Below are 20,334 nucleotides of genomic sequence, written 5' to 3'. Positions count from 1 at the left end.
TTAATGGTACAACATTTCAAATTTATAACTTGAAAAAATGAAGAACTGGTATTGGAACCTGGCAAAGCATAAGGTATTCCTTACAGCCAAAGAATGGGTTTACAAAGTCGTCAAACTAATCAGCAAGAAATACGTAAGGAGTTGTACTCTTCCATTTAGATATATGTGTATGTATACTCATGTATATATCTGTATACAGAGATTCTATTGATAAATTGATAATCTATACCCCTTATTTAAAAGAAATGCAATAGATCTTGGAGTTTGACTACTGTGTCAGCAATGACAAGACACCATTACTCTTGAAAATGCATCAGATAATAATGAAAAAATAAGAAGCTTCTTCAAAAATTAATAAGTTCATTTATTGTCTGTGGTCACCTGTGGGAGATGGAGACATAGGAATGTTAACTATTGAGAAGCACAAGAAATATGGCTTTATCCTTCAGGATTAAGATTTATTTTTGTACATCAGGAACTTAACTGTTAGATCACTCCAAGCTAAACCAGAAGTCTACTTATACTGACTCAAATCATATCCTGACCTGTCATCTCTTTTTGAATCATTTGGAATCTTTCCTAGATGGCTCTCTGAAAGGGTGCATCCTCTCTAGTTGGGTCTCCCAGTTGCACTGCATGCAGGTGATTTTGTTTCCTTCTTATAGATTTGAGATGCAGTTGCTATTTCTGGTAACAGTGAATAATAGGAGATAGTAGTACACTTTTATTGTACTCCTTGAGATGAAGTAGGCATATATTAGTGCATTAATACAAAGAGCAATGCATTAGGCACAGTGACTCCTGTGAGGAGCCTGCAGAGCTGTGCTGTGATCAGACTCACACACATTTACTCAGCACTGCTCCTGTTTGTCAGCACAGGGCACTTCAAATCATAGTTGGGCAATCCCAGAATGCTCACATTGCACCTTACATGCAAGACAGAGCCCTGACAGTGTCTTACTGGCAAAGGAAACCCTGTTCCCTCACACAGAGCCTTTCTGTCTCTGGGTCAGTGCTTCCTTCCAACTTACTGTCTTGCTAGGTCTAGAACTGCTTGCCCTCCATGCCTTCAGCACAAATTACCATTGCTGAGCAACTGCAGTTTGAATTTACCCCTTAGTCTACTATGGAGTACAGTGAAGCTAATTTTGGGTTGGTTGCATTAACCCGATTTTTGTTCTGTAAGCTTAGGCTTGTCTTGATGTTCAGAACAATTTTCATGCCCTAAAATCAGCACTAATTAGTCATGCTTCAGGTACCATAAAAGTCAGGTATTTTCAGCATGTCTGGATTGCCAGTTTTCCTCCAAACTTTTCACTCTCATGGAAGCATATGTCTCACATGCAATTATTAGCAGTCCTGATCTAGCTGACATTCTCCAAAGCACTCCTTAGGTTCCAAAATGTCTTTCAGGACCCTGTCACAGAGGCTGTGACATGCAGCCTTATAATGTCACAGAATGGCTTCACATGGTTACACCCCACATGCCATGCCCAACAGTACAGTGTCTTTGGACAGCATAAAATACTTACCTCTCAAGCAAACAGCCACATCATTCATAGCTTATCATTGAACAAGGATTGAAGGAACTAAGACATTGATATTTTCCCTCTGTATTACTGCAGGGCAGCAATGTTAGTAGTTTTTTTTCTGTCTCTTCTGTTGTTTCTTGTTTTTTTGTCTTTCAAACAGTTAGTTTAAGTTACTACAAATATTGGTACAGTTAATTTTCTCAGACACGTGAACCAGTTTTGCAAGGTGCAATTACTTAATTGTAAACTTTAGGTTAGATAAGAATTTTTTCCTCTCAGATGTCATAGAATCATCATCATAGAGTTGTAGAATGACCTGGGTTGAAAAGAACTGCAATAATCATCTAGTTTCAATCCCCCTGATATGTGCAGGGTCACCAGCCACCAGACCAGGCTGCCCAGCGCCATGTGGTCAAGACCATACTGTGAGCCCAGTGTTCAGGTTTGGGATCTCAGGTAATGAGGAGGCACTGACGTACTGAAGTATGTCAGAGATGGCTGAAGGTCTGGAGCACCTGGCACATAACAGAACCAGAGGAAGAGAAAGAACTGCTGTCTTCAACTACCTGATGGGGAAATAGAGACAAGACAGAGCCAGACTCCTGTTAGACAGCAGAATAGAAAGACAAGAGTTAACTGGTACAAGTGGTTTCAAGGGAAATTCCTGTTAGCTATAAGGAGATTTTGTTTGCTTAATTGTTTTGGTTTCTGTTGACCACAAAGTCTATCAGATATTGAAGAAGTTTGTGCAGAGATACTGTGATATCTCCATTCTTGATGATATTCTAGATAAAATGGAGCATAGTTCTCAGCAGCTTGATGTCATTAGATCTGTTTTAAGAAGCTGGTTGTACTAGATAAGCTCAAAAGATCCAAGTTTTACTGACTACTGCAAACTATTAGTTATGAAAATGTTGCATAAACTGACATGAAAAGGGCCTTCTTTTCCTCTTTTCTGTTATACTCATTAGAATATTAACATCTTGGAGATTCTCAACAATGTGCAGATAAGGGATAGATAAATAAATATAATCCCGGTAGACATTTTAGAAATTTACACAGGCAAACATTTCCTTTAAACAGCTGCACATGTTAATTAGTGAGAATAAATTACATAATCCCAGTTAACATCATGTGGTAGTTGGATCAATTGAGTAAAGGTTTTGAAAATAAGTAACTTTTCTGCTTTCTTTTGTGGAAAGTAGGATGAGGGTAGTACTGTTGCTGCTTTAACATGGATGACAGAGAAACAGTGATTGTAGCACAGTTGGCATTTTATGTCATTTACAAGGCTAGGTAGCCATTGCTAAAAGATCTTATTTATACGAATCTGTTATTTTTTATGTGAACATAGCATGACTTACTCTAACTACTTTTCTCTTACTCCTGGCATATCTAGTATATCCTCTGTATCTGGAAATCCTTTGGGAATAATGGTGAAGGATTGAATCGCGTCATTTCCATTTTCTAGAGCAGGGGTCTACAAACTTCTTTGATAGCCCACTCCTATCAGTTATTCTTGGTTTTTTGTCTTTTTTTTTTTTTAAGCATATATTCTCCCGAATATATGTATACTTATTTATTTATAAATTATATACATGTATTACTGAATTTATAATATTTTCTTCTTGCATTCAGTAAATTGTCTTGCTTGTGATGCTCTGTGAAGGTACTCCAGAGAGCACAGTTCAAGAGAAAGCTGGTAAATATTACCAGAGTAGACTGGAAAATATTATCAGAGTAGGCAAGTCATATTTACCACTGTCTGGGTGCCCTATGTATTTGAGTAATTGAGAATCACATATAATTTTGTGAACTTTAGGGTGCTTCAGGAAGTTACTGCTTTTAGTTGGAGACTGCGTCCTCTAAACACATCTGCTGCAGTGAACTATTCCATCAATTTTAATTTTGTAGGGGTCAAAAGTGCTGGATTAGTTCAATTAGTAGTACTATTAGTTCAATTATTGTAGTAAAAACTAGGCATGCATACAAAATATGTTATTGTTGTACATCACTGAGGGTGAGGATCCTTGTAGTTTGGCAATAATATGAAAAAGGGAAAACAACACACACTTCTTCAATTTTGTGTTATTATATTTAGATGACCTCTTACTCGGTTGGCAGTCCAGGTGAATCTGCTCAGATAGCTTTTTCTGTGATGTCAGGGCTGTCTAAAACTAGAAAGCTGGAGCAGTATAGTGATAAATCTGATGTCTGTATTTATTACTGTGTTCATTTATGGTCTCTTTCCACTGGCCTAGTTATTGTGCGTGTCCTTAATATAGACTTGAAGATAATTAGTCAGGATTAGGAAGATAATTCCACTAAGTAAGAAAGAGGTGTTTCATTGGCCCTTCAAAAGTGGCAAACACAATCCCTTACATGTTTTCATTTTATTAAAAAATAATTGGGAAATATTGAATTGTAAAAATTACCGAGGGGAAAGAAACAGAAGTTTTAATAGCTGTCATTGGTTAAGAGCTTTGTCTTCAATTTGGAACAGAGGAAGAGAGCTGTGGGGAAAAATGAGAAACATGAAAGAGAGAGAAGAGCTTTCATCCTCAGCACAAGAAACAGACTCAGGAAACTCCCGAGGCTAAGTAAAACTGAAATGAAGGTATCAGCAATCAGCCTACAAATTGTATGAAATCATGGATCAGCTAAGAAAAAAATATTCACTGAAATATAACCGTTCTGGTCATTTCTTCTTTATTATTTTATTTTATTTTATTTTATTTTATTTTATTTTATTTTATTTTATTTTACTTTATTTTATTTTTTCCATAACTGTTTTCAGATTCTTAATCAAAAAAAAAAAAAAAAAAAAAAAAAAAAAAAAAGGAAGTCTTTACTTCATAAGATTGAAACCTTTTCCTTAAGACAGGCTATTGTTTAAAATCACTAGTAAAATAATGGCAAGTCAGTATTAAGTGAGGTGTTCATGTAAAGGCACTAAAAACAATCTGGGTTGCATCGGGAGCTTGTGTGTGATCCCAAGTAATCTGCAAAAATGCTTTTCAGTAGTAGGTTTTCATGTGCAAGGGAAAGGAGGAGATGATTCCAAAGCTGTTTCAAGGAGAGTGGACAGGAAGGAGGTAGACTGCAATGTTGTACTTTTTCACAGTGATGTGTGTATGTCCTAAAACCTTTAAAGCAAAAACATGAAATGTAAGCAGATTTACCTTCTCTGGTAACTCTGCCAGAGAAGCTTGTGGCCTTCAGCACAGGGCAAACAGAGCCTGAGCAGGCTTTAGGGTAAAGGTAGTCGCTTTTATTTACTTTGTAATGTGCAGTTAATTTTTCTAATCCTATTGCTGCTGATGATGAAACAGATCCTGTACTGAAGTTTTTGTAACCTGCTACAGGAATGCAGCAAAAGAAGTAAGGTGACACAGATGAAATTCTGTCTGAAGTATATTTGGAGTACTAAACAACCAGTTGCATGTACTGTGTACCTAAGAACCACTTACCTTCTTCTCAGCAGAATGCAGTTTAACTACAGTACAATGTTAATAATAGGCCTGATTCATTCATTGATATTGAAAGGTGATTACTGGCCACATGCTCCTGTTATTTGATCAGTGACCTAAAAACTAGCAAAATATTTGAAATATTCACTTCCAGTTCCATTGTGAATGTAGAACAAAAAAACGTTGAGGAAGTTGTAGCAGAGACTTCACAGTAGAAAAAACATTTCTGTAAAGTTGGTTTTTGCCAGGATATGAATCTGAGTAGAGAACATAGTTTTCCCACGCTGTATACAAAAAATGCTGTACATATTTTTAAAGTTTCTCTTAGAATAGTAAGGTTACCGTCATACATACCCAGCCATTCACCCAACAAAAACCAAATACCTGAAACATTTTATGTTCATACTGAGGATAATTCTGCTATTAAAAAATAATGCATTTAAAACTGAGATAATAGTAAAATAAATAAATAAATAAATGAAATCAGTGAGAAATAAAGAGGAAGAAAGACTAAGTAGATGAAATACAATGGAAAAAAAAACTTAGTTTTTGTAAAGGATAAATAATTAATTAAGGGTTTTAGACGTGGGAGATTATCAATAGACTGTAAGTGGCTCTTAGGTACTAAGATTTTACACAGTGTAGGTGTTAAAATGAGAGCTGTTGATTAGCTACTTAAAATCTTTGATTTAGGATACAAATATCTGAAACTCTGTTTCGATATGCTGGCCAGAATCCTTTTGCAGGTCTGTAGTTGAGCTGAAAATACCACTCCCAACTTTTACAACTCCCTCTCATTTCTGCTTTCATTCAGGTTCTTACTTTCATCGTTTCCAAAGGCAGTTTTTGGAAACTTTAAAAGTTACCGCTATAATTGTTTTAGTTTACACTTATAGAAGTATGTTGTTTTACTTAAAGAAAAACAAGGATGACCTAATGGATGTAATTTCTTTTTCATTTGCCAGAGCAGTAAAATAGAGTGCTGCCTTAATGTCAGAGGTACAAGGATCAAAGCAATAATTCATCTCTGGTTTAGCTTTCTAGAAGTCAAATGAATTGCATCAGAGATAAATCTGGCCAATTACTATTTCAAGGAAACGTGGGGTAATTTGATTAAAGAGCTATCCAACACACCCAAAAGTGATTAATTACTGAAATAGTACTAATCTTAAAAGCATTGCTTCCAATAGGTCATGGAATATGTAGAAAGTATTACTAATGACCTCTTAAGCTTTTACTTTTTAGCTACTTCAAAATACCATCTAATTTCTCTCACTTATCTTTTCAGTTCCTGCCTGTATGAATAAGTGGTGATTCTTTTTCCTGACCTTGATCTTCTGTTGGCATTCATGAAACACCTATCATATAATAAGGAATTCATTTGCACTTGTAACAGTGATTTATAGTCATTAGTTTTTTGCTGTCAGTGTGTTCCTAAGCATGCTAATTGGAATGGGAGGGGGAAAAAAATGGTGATCTGGGGAGACTGTATCAGTAAACACTAAAGCTGAGTAGAATGTTTTATTTGTTTTTATAGCATAGGTATCTACTCTCAGTTTCATAACTGTTTTTTCAATTGTGCTATAATATTAAGCATTCACAGAAGAAATGACAGCATTTCATCTTGAAATATATCTGTGGTCTTTTTTTTTTCCCAACATACAAAGAAGTTGCATAGCATTACTCCAGCAAACAGTACCGCCAAGGCTTCTTCTTGTCTGTTTATTCCACACTTCTGTACTGTTAAAATAGAAGTAGTAAAGCTAGCTGTCTTCCCACAGGTACAGACGATGTTTCATAAATATCATTTGCATAGGGAAAGATTCTGTCATAGAAAGTGCTGTGGTGAGATATGTTTTATTTATACTTTGGTTTTTTAGTCTCATTCTAATGTAAGAGGCTCTGTTAGTATAAAAGTTCTTCCCAGGACCAAGTGCTGCCAGGGTTCATTTGAGTAATATGCACTTGTGTTCTGGCTTCCAGTGGGATAAAGTGTGTGACTCAACAAGTGTAAAGGTTGCCCATACCATCATGTCTGCTTTCCTCAGCTAAAAAGAGCAGATAAGTCTAATTAACTATTACTGCACTAAGTATATGAAGGTATGTCTTTAAAATCTGATTCGTGCTTATTTAAGGCTGGAATTTGATACTAACATTGTGTTCAAGAATTATATATATATTTATTTATATTTATATTCCCACATCAGTAAACCAAATGGTGTAAAGTACAAATGCATTGCTCTTCACATCCACAGATCCTGTTTTAATGTTTGGGTTTTTTTCACTATAGCAGGTACAGAACCCATTTATTAGCACACTATGCCTACATTCAGCTAGGATAAGTAATCCATTTAAATATCTTCTTATAAGCTAAGGCAATATAGATGAGTAGATCTCCCACCCTATTCTTTAATGTATAACTGTAGAACTTTTTCAGTCATATTTTCGTGTTTTGGAAGTAGGTCTGCAGAATCCCTTGATTTCTCAAATTCTTCATTATTTCTGTTTTATTCGTATCAGTTTTCTATCACTCTTTCTGAGTCACCTCTTTGACAGAGAAAGTTTTATAAGATCATTGTGGGACAGATTGCTGTCTCATTGGTTAATTTGGTAGTTAGATAAAAAGGTGTTTTTAAAAAGCTTCACAAACAATGGATGTGGGTGAGTGGAGAAGTCATGAAAGATAGGGAGAGTTCAGGAGCTCAGGAATGGTGTAGCAGGAGAAGGAAGTAGAACAGAGTAAAAGTAGAAACAAGTAGAAAGGCTAGACTGGTAAAAATAATGCAAAGGTAGTGAGTAAGGAGGAGAGGAAAATCTAAACTTAGACCGTATGTAGTATGCCTTCAGTATCTGGTTAGTCTTGCCTAGTCATATCTAATGCTGTGTTATCAGTCTTCTTAATCCAATTAAAAATAGGTCCAAAATCACAATGTCCAGCTTTTGCTGAAGCTGTAAGTTAATGAAGATGTGTCAGCATTGCCTTCCCATGATGTCATAAGTGTATGATGATCTTCCTACCAATAAATACATTCAGTTTTGGATCACCATGCAGGTGATTTGTTATTATGTGTATCCGATATTAATTATTGGCCTGGTTGTTCAACTGGTGTTCTTTCTGAAGGGAGATTTTGTGATGATGGCATGATAGGACAGTGAGGGAGGTCTCCTGGGATTTCCATCAGACTGTGGAACAATTAAGAAAAGGTAATCTCAAGCATTAACAGCTCAGAAATGCAGAGGTAACAATCTTTATGCTAAAAGCCCGCTGAGAATTGCAGTTCATGCACTGTTTTTTGTCTCTTTCACCATTCTTTTATATGCAGGGAGCAGAGCTTGCTAAATTTTCAGAGCCTTTTGCGTTGATCTCTTCCTCCAAAAGACCTTAATTAAAGCTCTATGAAAGCAGATGTAATTCCAGCAAACTTTTATTGTATCTTTAAGAATTTCTCCATATTTTGCAGGATTTGCTTTAAGCCATCTAACCACAGTTGCATGTTTCAGTATTTAGTTGAACTGCATGTAGATTTCACCTGGCTTGGAGAAGTTTTAACCATTTAATTGTATTCAGATATATATTCAGATTATATTCAGTGATGCTTGTAGAGCAGAATATCCCCTAGGATAACCAAGTGTCCAAAGTTTATTTCTCTAATGCATGTTTTCTATGTGGGAAGCTTTCTATTATGTGAAATTGCAAAACCTTTTTTGCTGCCTAATCTGGTATCATTTTTGCCAGAAGTATGCTTAGTAATAAAGGAGATAGTAATACATGGAAGAGAGCTGATCCCAACATATGAAGCAGTAGGTTAGGGTTCACAATCTCATTTCTGGATTTAATGTACATTGTGTAAAGGTACAAGTTCTGTAACCTCCAGTTTATTACATTTGAAGTTACAGTTACTGATGCAAAAAAAATATAGGTGTAGTTGTTGCATGCTTGAATGGCTTTTAAAGTACTAATACCAACAAAAAATAAGTCCACTCTGTATAGATTTTATGTAGCTTTGAGACAGTACATCATTCATTCTGGTACAAGTCATTTGAGTATATATAGAAAAACAAAGTGCTGAGAGATCTTTAAATTAAAGAAATATTTTCAAGTTTGAGACTTCAGACATATGCTGCATGAGCCAAGTTTAAGAGTGATTTACTATTCTTTCAGAACATGCTTATCAGATCATAAATTTATGGTACAACAGCTTTCCCAACAGATTTCTCCTACCTAGAGGAAATTAAAAAAAAAAAAAAAAAAAGGGAAAAAAAAAGGGGGAAAAAAGAAAAAAAAACCCAAAACACTGCTCACAATCTGTAATTATTGTTCTCTTTACGATTTCCCACATAAAATATTATTTTCTAAATATGTTTGTTGTGCCCTGCCTAAATAGCTAATTCTTTTAATGCTTAGCTGAGTTATTAATCAAAATCTACAGCAACCATTTCTACAAGAAAATAAATTTAGATGTAATGAAAGTACAAACGGAAATGAAGCTGTAATATAAAAACTGTACATAGTGTTGATCCTTCCGATTCTACCTGACAGGAAAAGGTTTTATTCCCAGCACTAATGTATAAATTAGTTCTCTGGGTAGAAATGTGGTAGCATTTAAAGCAATTGCTGACAGCAGTAAAAATTTGATATTTCATAATTTAAGATGCGTAATTTATCCTTAGGTTGAGGTTATTATTCAATTAAATATGTATATAAAGAAATATTTTAATTAACTTTCTAGTTTGCTGTCACATAGCGTAGTACTGGAGTTGTTTTCTTCTTTGTTGAAGAGAGACAAAGTACTTTTCAACTGACAGATGTATTTGCATGTAGAAGGGAAATATTTTTCCATCTTGACAATAAACGTGTCTGTCTGTCCGTTTCTGGCCAAAAATATTACTTTCACTAGTTGGTGCCTTCCATCATTTGCATGAAAAAGCAACATCACAAGGTATTTCTCTAAGCTAAATATAATCAGGAGAAAAAAAAAAGAAATGTTGTAATGTCTACTCCAGGACAGAGAAGGAAGGTGGCTTGGATTAAGCACTCTTTAAGGAGAGATTCAGTATCAATTTAATAAGTAATTTCCATGATGTTTTCTTTCAATTTGTATCATTTGCAAATAATAATATGTAATTTTTCTGTGGTGTTATTATTTTTTTTCTAACAGCCATGGAAATGCAACTAACAGCAAATATGTTTTGTCATGATCCTTTACCCTTCCTTCAAAAAAAAACAAAAACGAAAACATGAGTGTTTTATTCATATCATATTGTTCCTACAGCATAATGCTGTAAAGACTAAGAGAGAACAAGAAACTTGAGGCTGCCATCCATATGAATAAGCAGAGTGAAAGTCATTGAAGTTACATCACTACTGCATAAATGGAAACACGAGTGAGTAAAGAGAGAGGGAACCATCTCAGCAGCAGGGAGAGCTCAGATATCTGTGTGCTTAGGACAGTCCAGCAGGAAGGAGACAATGCATTTTCAGGTACCCCTCACCTGTTTGGGCTTAGGACTTACATTACAGAATCCTTTTGCTTACTTAATAGAGCACTTTGTGCTGGACAGAAAGTCTGACCGGACTCTCGGTAGATGAAAGGAATGTTTTCATCAGGTGCTGGAATCATGAAGTCCTTTTGCTGCTGTCCATCTCTGTGCTTCTCACAGGTAGTTGACATGCATTCAGCAAGTTACCTGAGCCATTGTTTCTGTATTCTCAGTATTAAAACTGCAAATATGGAGTGCTTCCCTTCTTTCTGTTATCATTTCTTGCTGTCCACTAATCTTCATTTGCTTCTTCCATGGGCCCTTCCTGAAGACATGGAGCCTTAATGACACTGCTTCTTCTAGGTAAATTCCAAGTAAAGCTTCATTTTTCTTCCATTCACATAACTTTGCTTTCAAATTTAGCTCACTTTCCTGCCAGCCACTCTTTTCTAATGGACCATATCATAATCAAAATTACAAATACTTAGTACCTAAAAGCGAAGAAATTCATTTAGTTAATGCAGGACTAGGCAGATAATGTGTAATAATTATTGCTAATGTGTCACAAGAGGCAATAAATACAGATAGTAAGATGTACAACAGACATTTCCAGTAATGTGAAATATATCCCTTCTATCCTTCTAGTTCATTTCAGTATGTAAATTTATCCTTTTAAGGCTATGCAGCTGTTGTCAGATTAAAAATTTATCTGCAGCCTAGTAAGATACAGCATAATTTTCCATCAATAAACTTCATAGAGAGGAAACAAACAGAATTAATAAAATTGGAATATTCATTGGAAATAATAAACCACTACATTATGAGTCTACAGATGTGTAAAACACATACACACATAACCCACATTCATGCATGCATACATATTTGCTTTTGTGGAGGACCAGCTGCTCTCTAGGATGACGATGTGTCTTTTAGGAAGCTGATCAGAGCCCATTTTCTTCTCTGTCCATTGACTGTGTGAAATGCATCAAGCAAAACAAAGGCGATTTGCTTCTAATTATGCATTATTATGAATTTAAAAACCAAAGTTGGAAATGTATCTGAAGTAAATGGGTGAAATCATTTGAGAGTTTTTCACCAGCATATAATTTTATTAGAATTCATTAAATTGCTGTAGAGGGGAAAGAAAGAGCAACCCCAGGGAGGGTTTTTCCTTTTAGCATTTATATTAGCTACTTCGAATTAGATACTTGAAATATTTTTGGAAGTTTTCTGCCTTGTCTTTCATGATGGTCTAGCTTATTATTTCGTAGTCAGGCAATGCCAATTGGATTCAAAATGTCAGTGAAAATATTCTCATATTCCGAGGAGATACAAGTGTAGCTTTTTATGTTAACTCTGCAGTCTACTAAAATGTGTTTTAGTTCTATTTAAGAGAATGTATTTATGTGGTAGTAAAGTAGTAAGGGATTGGAAAAAATATGTTAAATATTTGTTGCAGTTTCAAAATTAAATCCAAGTGCATGCCTTGGGAAGCTAAAGCTCCAAAAATTCAGTAGCTTCATAGGGGTATTCTGCCTTTTTTACCTCTTTGTCTTATTTCTTTGCTGTTATGATCTGACAAACCTTAATATTTGTGGAAGTTCTTTATGATCTCACTATTTTTTTTACTGTGTTTTTCCATTTGCTTCTGTACTGAATTGTAATTCCCCTGGAACCAAGTGCTGCTGCCTGATTCATAATGCTAATAAGTGATTGACATCTGGAGCGTGTGATGCACAGATAACTCAACCCTTCTGTAATTTTTCCCCTTCTAGACAGAAAAAAATATGGAAATAAGTAACCAGTGACTCTTGACAAAACAACTTTGGCTGAAGATTTAAGAAAGCTCAGCATTACTACAGAGGTGAAAAAGTTGCTTGCATCTTTGTAATCATCTGTGTACAGATATCCAGGAACTTAAGAGGAGATTAGCTTGATTTCATAAGGCTGATGCTTTGTTAACTCCCCATAGTTTCTGTTCTGCTTCCAGGAATTTCTTTAGGAAGTGTGGCAAGATGTCCAGCAGATAAAAAGAGTGTGCAAGGAAATGCAGTTTTTGTATTTGTTTCTTTGTTTTAGGGAAAGAAAGTTTGACAAATATTAAGCTCTTGTTGCAGCAGCTAAGCACATGATTTCTTTAAATGGAAGTAAGGCATATGCACTCCGGAGGGAGTTGCTTCATTTGCTAAGTCGACCAATGACATTGTGCTAATTAACGTGACGGGACCACCTGGGGACAGGCATAAATTCATCATGCTGCAGTTACTGGAGTGCTCACACTCGATACGTTTACATACTGGTAAAAGCTGGAGGTGAAAGTAGTCACATCAAATCAGCACAAATAAGGGGAAAAAAAAAAAAAAAAAAAAAAAAAAGTCTTCATTTTGGTATTACAAATGCTTAAGATATATTGATTTTGAAATACAGTGTGAGCTCCCATTGTTTCTTTGGAAATACAGAGATTTTGTTGAGCACTCAGGATGTGTGGTTTAATTATGGTTTAATCAGTGCCTTAGTATTGGTTAAAAATACATATAGTTTCTTATTAGCACTGCTTGTAACATCAGGTTAGATGAGAAGACAGCAGTTGCACAGTCTTGACTTTCTTTTCTACAGGGAAAATATCTATAAACCATTGAGTCTATACCCTTCTCTGAAACTGCAGGAGGCCTATGAAGGACTTCAAAGTCTCACATCTCTAATGTCACTGAATGGACAGTAAAACTCAGGGAATATTTCCTACACATGTAGTGATTTTCTGTGAAACTTAACATCAGTAGTTTGACAAAAACATTTACTGGCCACTCATATTTATTTCATATTCTCTAAGAGCTTCACAAATTCTCACAGTAAAATATGGAAACATTTTGTCCACTCCCTGTGGTAACTGAAGTGGTAGACCTAGGAGTATGAAAATTGTTATTAATCATAGGTTTCTAGTTCTAGTCTTTTTCAAACATCAACAGATAACTTCTTCAAATAAGGCCACGGAGAAGGATTGTAGCATCCAAAATTAAACCTTTAAGTTAAAAGATCTTCCGTCAAAACTTTAATGCTTGGATTTCCTTTGCTGGTACTAATGTTGTTAATAAACCTCAGGGAATTTAGCTCTCTTCTCATGTATTCATTCTCTTCACCTCTGTGGAAAGTATGTTGCAGATGAAACCTCTTTCCGTATTAAGGCAATACCCACTTCGTTCGTTCTTTATTATAACAGATTGCAGTCCACATTTTGGTAATTGATAGAGACAGCTGGGTAGTGGGGCATAAAACGCTATATGAGGAATCAAAACCTTCTAACAGTACCTGTGCCTTTCTTATGGGCTTTTTTGTATTGGGTGCCACATTTGCTAAGTCGTTTCTCTCCATTTTAAATGGAGAAGAAAATACGTTACAGAAGTGCAGAAGATCTTGGCAATGAAAGTGCATTGAAATATATTCACCTTAAATACAGTTGAATATGGTAGACTCACTTAAGGTAAATCTAGTCTGTGTTATCTTCAGTGTTCTGTCACAGAAGTTAAAATAATCAGAATTAGAAACACCTCTAATCTGACACCTTCTCTGTGTGAGAAAAGTTCAGTTAATAAGCTTAAAATACATCTCTTCATGGCATTTTTCTTCTATGCTTGCATGGCTTGTGCTGTAAATGTAGGGGAATAAGGGTAGACTCAGGTTATGAAAGCACTCATATTTTTCTTTATTAGTTGTAAAGCTGCAGTAGCATTAGTTTATGTGAATGAAATTATTGTGTATAAGTTCAGTCATGAAATCAATCCTGAGCTGAAAAGATTATAGGTGTTACTCTTGAGCAATGACAGGATAAGTTGCAATGCATAGGTTTCTAAACTGACAAGTTCCCTTTTCTTTATTCCAAAGAATGTGGGATTAATGTACAGTTACAGCATGTGGCAAGTATGAGATGACGCAGGTAATTCTTAATGGTTTATTATAATTAGGGTTTTGTTTGTTTGTTTGTTTTTGGGTTTTTTTTTTTTGGGGGGGGGTTGTTTGGGTTTTTTTAGTGTTTTGTTTGTTGTTGTTTTTTTACTGTTTTACTTTAAAATTATTTCTTTCAGATAATTCTGCATAAGATACTAGGGTAGTCATCAGAATTGGCACTAAATCCATTTGCATTAGCTTGAAGGATATGTGTCTCTGAATTTTCAGAGAACATTCTAGAAATACATGCTCTTCTCCACAGAAGAACTTGTACTTTCAGCAGTCAGCACCAGTGCTGGGAATGTGGGTGACTGGGGTTTATTTTGGGGAGAGCTAGCAGCACTAAAGCTGATTTAGCAAGGTCTCATTGAAAAGCTGCTGAAGTCTGAAAGTACGTCTGACTTTAGGGGGCTCTTTGTCTTTGTTTCCATGTTTCAATCAGGTGCATTTATGTGCTCCCTGTTTGTGCTCTTTCCTGATACGTTCTGAGAAGAGCTAATGCATACTGCAGCACAGTCCTTCTCAGTCTGGTAATATAACTGCTCCCCAGCTCCTCTTCAGTTTTTCTGCTTCTATGGTGAAAGCTATTCTAATTGGAAAATAGAAAGAAAAAAAAAACAAAACAAACAAACAAAACAAAAACAAAACAAAACAACAACAACAAAAAAAAAAAAAAAACACCAACAAAGAAGTCTTAGAACATACTTTATTTGGGTTATGTTTTGACCTTAGAACAAAGGAGGATATTCGTTGTGCACCTCCGCCAAATGTTAGAGGTCACTAATCCTGTTGTATTCAACTCTGATAGATAGCAAAAACCCTAATCCCAAGCCATTAAGTTGCTGTGATTAAGAATCACTGAAGTAAGAAGGATTGTCTGTATTTCCAAATCTCACTGTGTTTGTCACCAGGTATAAATACCCCAAGGTATCATTTTATCAGTGAAGAATGGACTTCAGCCTTTCTTATCAGGTCAATTTATTACTATTTCAGTACAGGAATTTATTTTCATAGATTATGTTAACACAGGCATGGTGGTGAAAGACTCAGATCTCATAACAAATAATTTCTGTTGTACAGAATACTGTATTTAACAATATTCATTATTTTTTTCTGTTGTCTGCTCACAAATGCAAAGAAGATTTCCAGTTATGATTTATACAGTGACTTGGGTCAGAAGCGACCTTTAAGATGATTTCCAATTTACCCGCCATGGACAGGGACACCTTCCACTAGATGGGGCTGCCCCATCCAGTCTGTCCTTGAACACCTGCAGGAATGGGGCATTCACACCTTCCCTGGGCAGCCTGTGCTGCTGCCTCACCACACTGAGTAAAGAATTTCTTCCTAGTATCCAATATCTCCCTATCTAATATCTCCTTGTATTTCCGTTTTTCTAGTGTAAAAATATCCCTCACTGTACTGCCACTACACTCTCTGTTCAACAGCCCGTCTCTGTCTCTCCTGTAGTCCTTTAGGTACTGGAAGGCCACAATGATGTCATCCCAGAGCCTTCTCTTCTCCTGACTGAATAAGCCCAGCTCCCTCAGTGGAAGGGATGCTCTAGCCTTCTGAGCATCTTTGTGGCCCTCCTCTGGACTCAACCTCTTTGTGCTGGGGGTCCAAGTATTGCATGCAGCACTCCAGATGGAGCCTCATGAGGAGAGTAAAGGGGAAAACTCCTTCAGCTGGTTGTTACATTTCTTTTTATGCAGACCAGGATGCAGGTAGCTTTCTGGACTTAATCTTACACTGTCAGCACATTCTGAGCTTTTCAGCAACCAACAACACCAAGTCCTTCTCCTTACGGCTGCTTTCAATCCATTCTCTGTGTGTATTTGTGCTCAGCAGTACTGTGAAACAAAAAAATGAACAAAGAATCAGCATAAAATCAGACTTTCTTTGTGCATGCTGGTTGGCAGGAAGTAGTACTTCTAAACTCATTGAGCTTCATTGTTCATTTCCCAAGTGTGGGGCCTAAAGGTGACATACAATGTGTGTGATTTGATGCACTGATGGCATTGACATTTTCCTGTAGAGTGTAAATCCAGTGTTCTGCAGAAGTGAGCCAGTGAAACTGTTTCAGATCTTCATCCCAGAGATACATGAACAAAGACTCAAAGTTACTGTGTGTTAGCACCATGTAATACTGCATGCAGTGCTTTAACAAGGACTTGCCTATTAAGACTGGGTTTTCTGGAAGTGTTGGCTTCCTGAAGTTGTACAAAGCTTGTGATTGTGGTTTATATGCAAATATAATAAATGGATTAGTTATCGTAGTGCGTCACTTTCCATTTCAGCTTTTCTCTTTCTTGAATAATTTCAGTTTAAATTGTTCAACTTAATTATTGTAGGAAATGGATGAATGGCCTTAGGAACCACGAAGCAAAATTTTAATTTAATTTAATTGCAGTTATATGATGTTACCTGCCTGAGATGGAGTTTCAAATACCACTAAGAACAAACAAATGAGACAGTGGTATAGATACACAGTGTGAGCAGAAGGAGCAGAAATGAAATCTGGATGGCCAAAATGGACACTAATTAATCTAAAGGAATAATAATTGAAGAGACCAGTGTTTTCCCACTTGCCACTGGCTGGATTTGAATGAAATTACCTTAAAGATGGAGCAAACTCCAAACAAGACAAGTGCCAAATGAAACTGCAATAAAGACTCAAAAAGATCTTGTTATGAAACAGGCAGACAATCATAGTCCAGCTCTGTTATGGCTTTGCTTTGATTAAGTTGCTTTCACCACATCTTCCCCTGCTCATTGCCTTCTTGCTATTGTCAGTCAATGAAAAACATCCTTGAATACCCTCTTCCATTTTTAGTCTTTCAGACATCCCCTGTTCATGGCAACGCACCAAGGGGAAGTCAGCCAAGTTCAGTCCACAGCCTTGTGAACAATCCAGAGACTAAATGGATTTAAGTTCTTTAGAAGACAATAAAATGAAGTATATCTAACTTGCCGCTGACCTACAGGAATTGAAATGAAACATGAAGACATAGACTGGATTGTTTTTTAACTGTGACAGGTGTACATGTTTTAGTTTCATCAGACCTAGCGTAGAAGCAGAAATCTGCCATCTTGACTTTCAATATTTCATAAATATGTTTAAAAAAAAAAAAAAAAAATTAGTGGTAGCTGTATCATTTCAAATCTCAGAGGATAAGTTCCCAGTGAGGTCAATGTTGATGAAGTGGAATAAACTAAAAATTGATTGGTCTTGCTTTTGTGATGGGATCTAAAGATAACGTTCATTTCTTTTGTTGATAATTCAGAAGATGGACAACTGAAAGCTGTCTAGTGGACTGGACAAAGTGAGTGATCCTCCCTATTCTTGTCTTGACTTTTTCATGTTATTTTCTCCTTCTTTCCTATTGAGGAGGGCTAGCAAGAGAGCAGCATGGTGGAGCTGAGCTACTAAAAGACTGAAACCACCACTCAGCCCCATGGCTCCTGAGCCATGTGGAGGTGGGTCACTAGGGTGCCACAGCTGAGCTTTGCTGCCCTTTCTGGACTTCCCTCTGTTCTTGCTCTTGGTCAGCACCTAGCCAAGAGAAATTTGTCATCTTTGAGTAGGTGAAGACCAGGCTTAGGTGAAGGTGAAGGGTTGGACTCCATTCTTTCATCCAAGGTAACCAAGAAAAGTGGAAAGCTGAGGCTGAAATGGTGAGCTTACAAAAAGTTTGAATATACTCCAGCCATACACACATCCAGGCTGTTCAAGCTGTTCTTCAAGGTCTTTGGCTAATTTTAAAGTCACTGAAAAGTCTGGTGCTGATGTCAGTGTCTTGGTCATATTCTGTAGCTCCAGAGAACACATTTGTGAGCATCCTGTCTGTATGCTCCAGAGACTGCAGGAGATTTGCATTTCCTGGAGATCAGACAGAAACAGGGACTCCCTTTATCTTCAGCAGTGGGTCACACAATCTTGTTTTCGAGTTAATTGATTTTTAATTAATTAAAAATACAATATATTAAATCTTAGATATCATTTTTAGTAACTCTGAACTTGTTACAGGTCAATTCAAAATGTAGACAGGGAAAGCAATCCACTCTAGCACAAAAGATTCTCAGTTACACTAATTTTCTTTGTAGTAAAGCTTTGTTTGCATGTTTGCATTAATCAACAGCAATTACAACTTTAAAAACCCATAAATAGTTAACTATGTGCATGAGGTTCAAGACTAATGTAATATTAATATAATACATATGTACTGTATTAGTATATGATAAAATTTTAACTATTTTTTACAATGGCTTTATGTTTCTCGGTTGGGTGCATAGAACCTAAACTGAGTACAAAAGTTTGTCTTTATTCAATATATCACTTAGTCCTTCTCTTCCCTCCTGCATACTTTCATGCAGAAGAAGGAAATAACCCAATACTACCTGACCTGTAAGTTTCCAGTAAATAAGGACTCTGGATGCACTCTACAAAAACACCTTTGAAAAAGATACCTGATGATACTGCTGCAAATATGAGAATTCAAATCAGGTGGTCAGGTGTGCTTTATTTATCAACAGTACTGCACATGAATTACTAATGAATAAAAAAGCGCACTGCTATAGTCATTGCATATTTCAGCTTTGCTCTGCTGCCTTGCTGTTAGCACTTTGTGGCTCCTGATTTGACATCACTGTTGTTTTCCTTACAGGTTTTGTTTCAGCTGCACAAATGATTGTTTCTCTTTTGATATGATTGAATAGCAGAGGTACTTTCCACCATTTACCATACTTAATAAAAATTAAAATCTCCATGAAAGATAATGTCTATAAATATATTTAATTTAAATCATATTTAATTTGTTTGTTTTTTTTTTTGGCTGCTTTAAAGATATGGTGAAACTAGCTAAAAACAGAAACATCAAGATGCTGAAGGGTAAACAATTCTTTTTGCTCATGCCATTGTATGACCAAAGCCCAAATGCGGGGACCATGAAATATCTGCCATCTAGCATACAATCATTTAAGGAATCCTTATTTGATGTCAACATACTCCTGTTGTTGAGACTGTCATCCAGCATCTGGGAAGAAAACTCTAACGCCAAAGTAATGTTGGAAGATCCAGGAAGATTTAGAATCTTTCTTTTAGCACTGTTTCTTCTATTCCTTTATGCATCCTTGGTTCTGTTTTTTCTCATTTTTCTAAATAGTGTGGTTTTGTGTTGTTTTTTGTTTTTTTTTTGTTTGGTTGGTTTGTTTTGCTTTGGTTTGTTTACCTTTTGTGTCCTTATGCATGTAGCAAGCAAGATCATAGGACATAGTTGTTTTAATTCTCATTTACCACCTACTGGTATAATAAATCTTATTTGCTAGATTTAAATAAAACCTTCAGATAGTGTTGTTGTTTATGAAGCACCCTAGAATTACAAAAGAAACAACAGAAATTTAATAGTGAAGGTATTTTGCTTTTTTCTTTTCCAAAAGTAAACCTGTTTAGATATTTTTAATTCCTAACATTTACTTTTTGCCTAGATGAAACTTCTTTTTTTTCAGTGACCTTTGCATTAATCTTCGTTTTTTCTTTCAAATACTGTAATGTTTGTAGAAGTTCAAGCATTAGTCTGGTTCCAGGAATTTCTGTACATTGAAAGCATGCCAACATTTCTGAAATAAGTTATTTCAAGATCTTTCTGAAGTGAGTAAGATATATGGTAAGTGTGTAAAGGAATCATTAAGTTACTCTTGCATGAGAAAAAATTGTAAGACTTCTGGTACTTTTCTCTCTAAATCTGTGATTTGCACCCTGGCTGCCTACTGCTGTAGAGTTTGGTTTGTTCTTGAGTGCAGACTTCTGGCTCTCTTGAACTTCTGAGCTTTCCTCTGGCACCAGAATTACAGATTTCAGAACTGCCAGTTCTAGCTTAGCAAATCTGCCCTGTCTGTATACCTTGAAC

The 20,334-nt window shown here is 36.0% G+C and overlaps 1 protein-coding gene across 4 annotated transcripts in view; it reads left to right on the top strand.

Moving 5' to 3' along the window:
- Positions 1-20,334, top strand: part of LINGO2 (leucine rich repeat and Ig domain containing 2) — a 462,402-nt gene that overhangs the window by 247,400 nt on the left and 194,668 nt on the right. The window lies entirely within an intron of this gene.

This window comes from Coturnix japonica, chromosome Z (genome assembly GCF_001577835.2).
Source record: "Coturnix japonica isolate 7356 chromosome Z, Coturnix japonica 2.1, whole genome shotgun sequence".
In the NCBI taxonomy this organism is placed as follows: Eukaryota; Metazoa; Chordata; class Aves; order Galliformes; family Phasianidae; genus Coturnix; species Coturnix japonica.
Note: the sequence above shows the minus strand (reverse complement) of the source record. Positions and strands in the feature narration are given on the sequence as shown.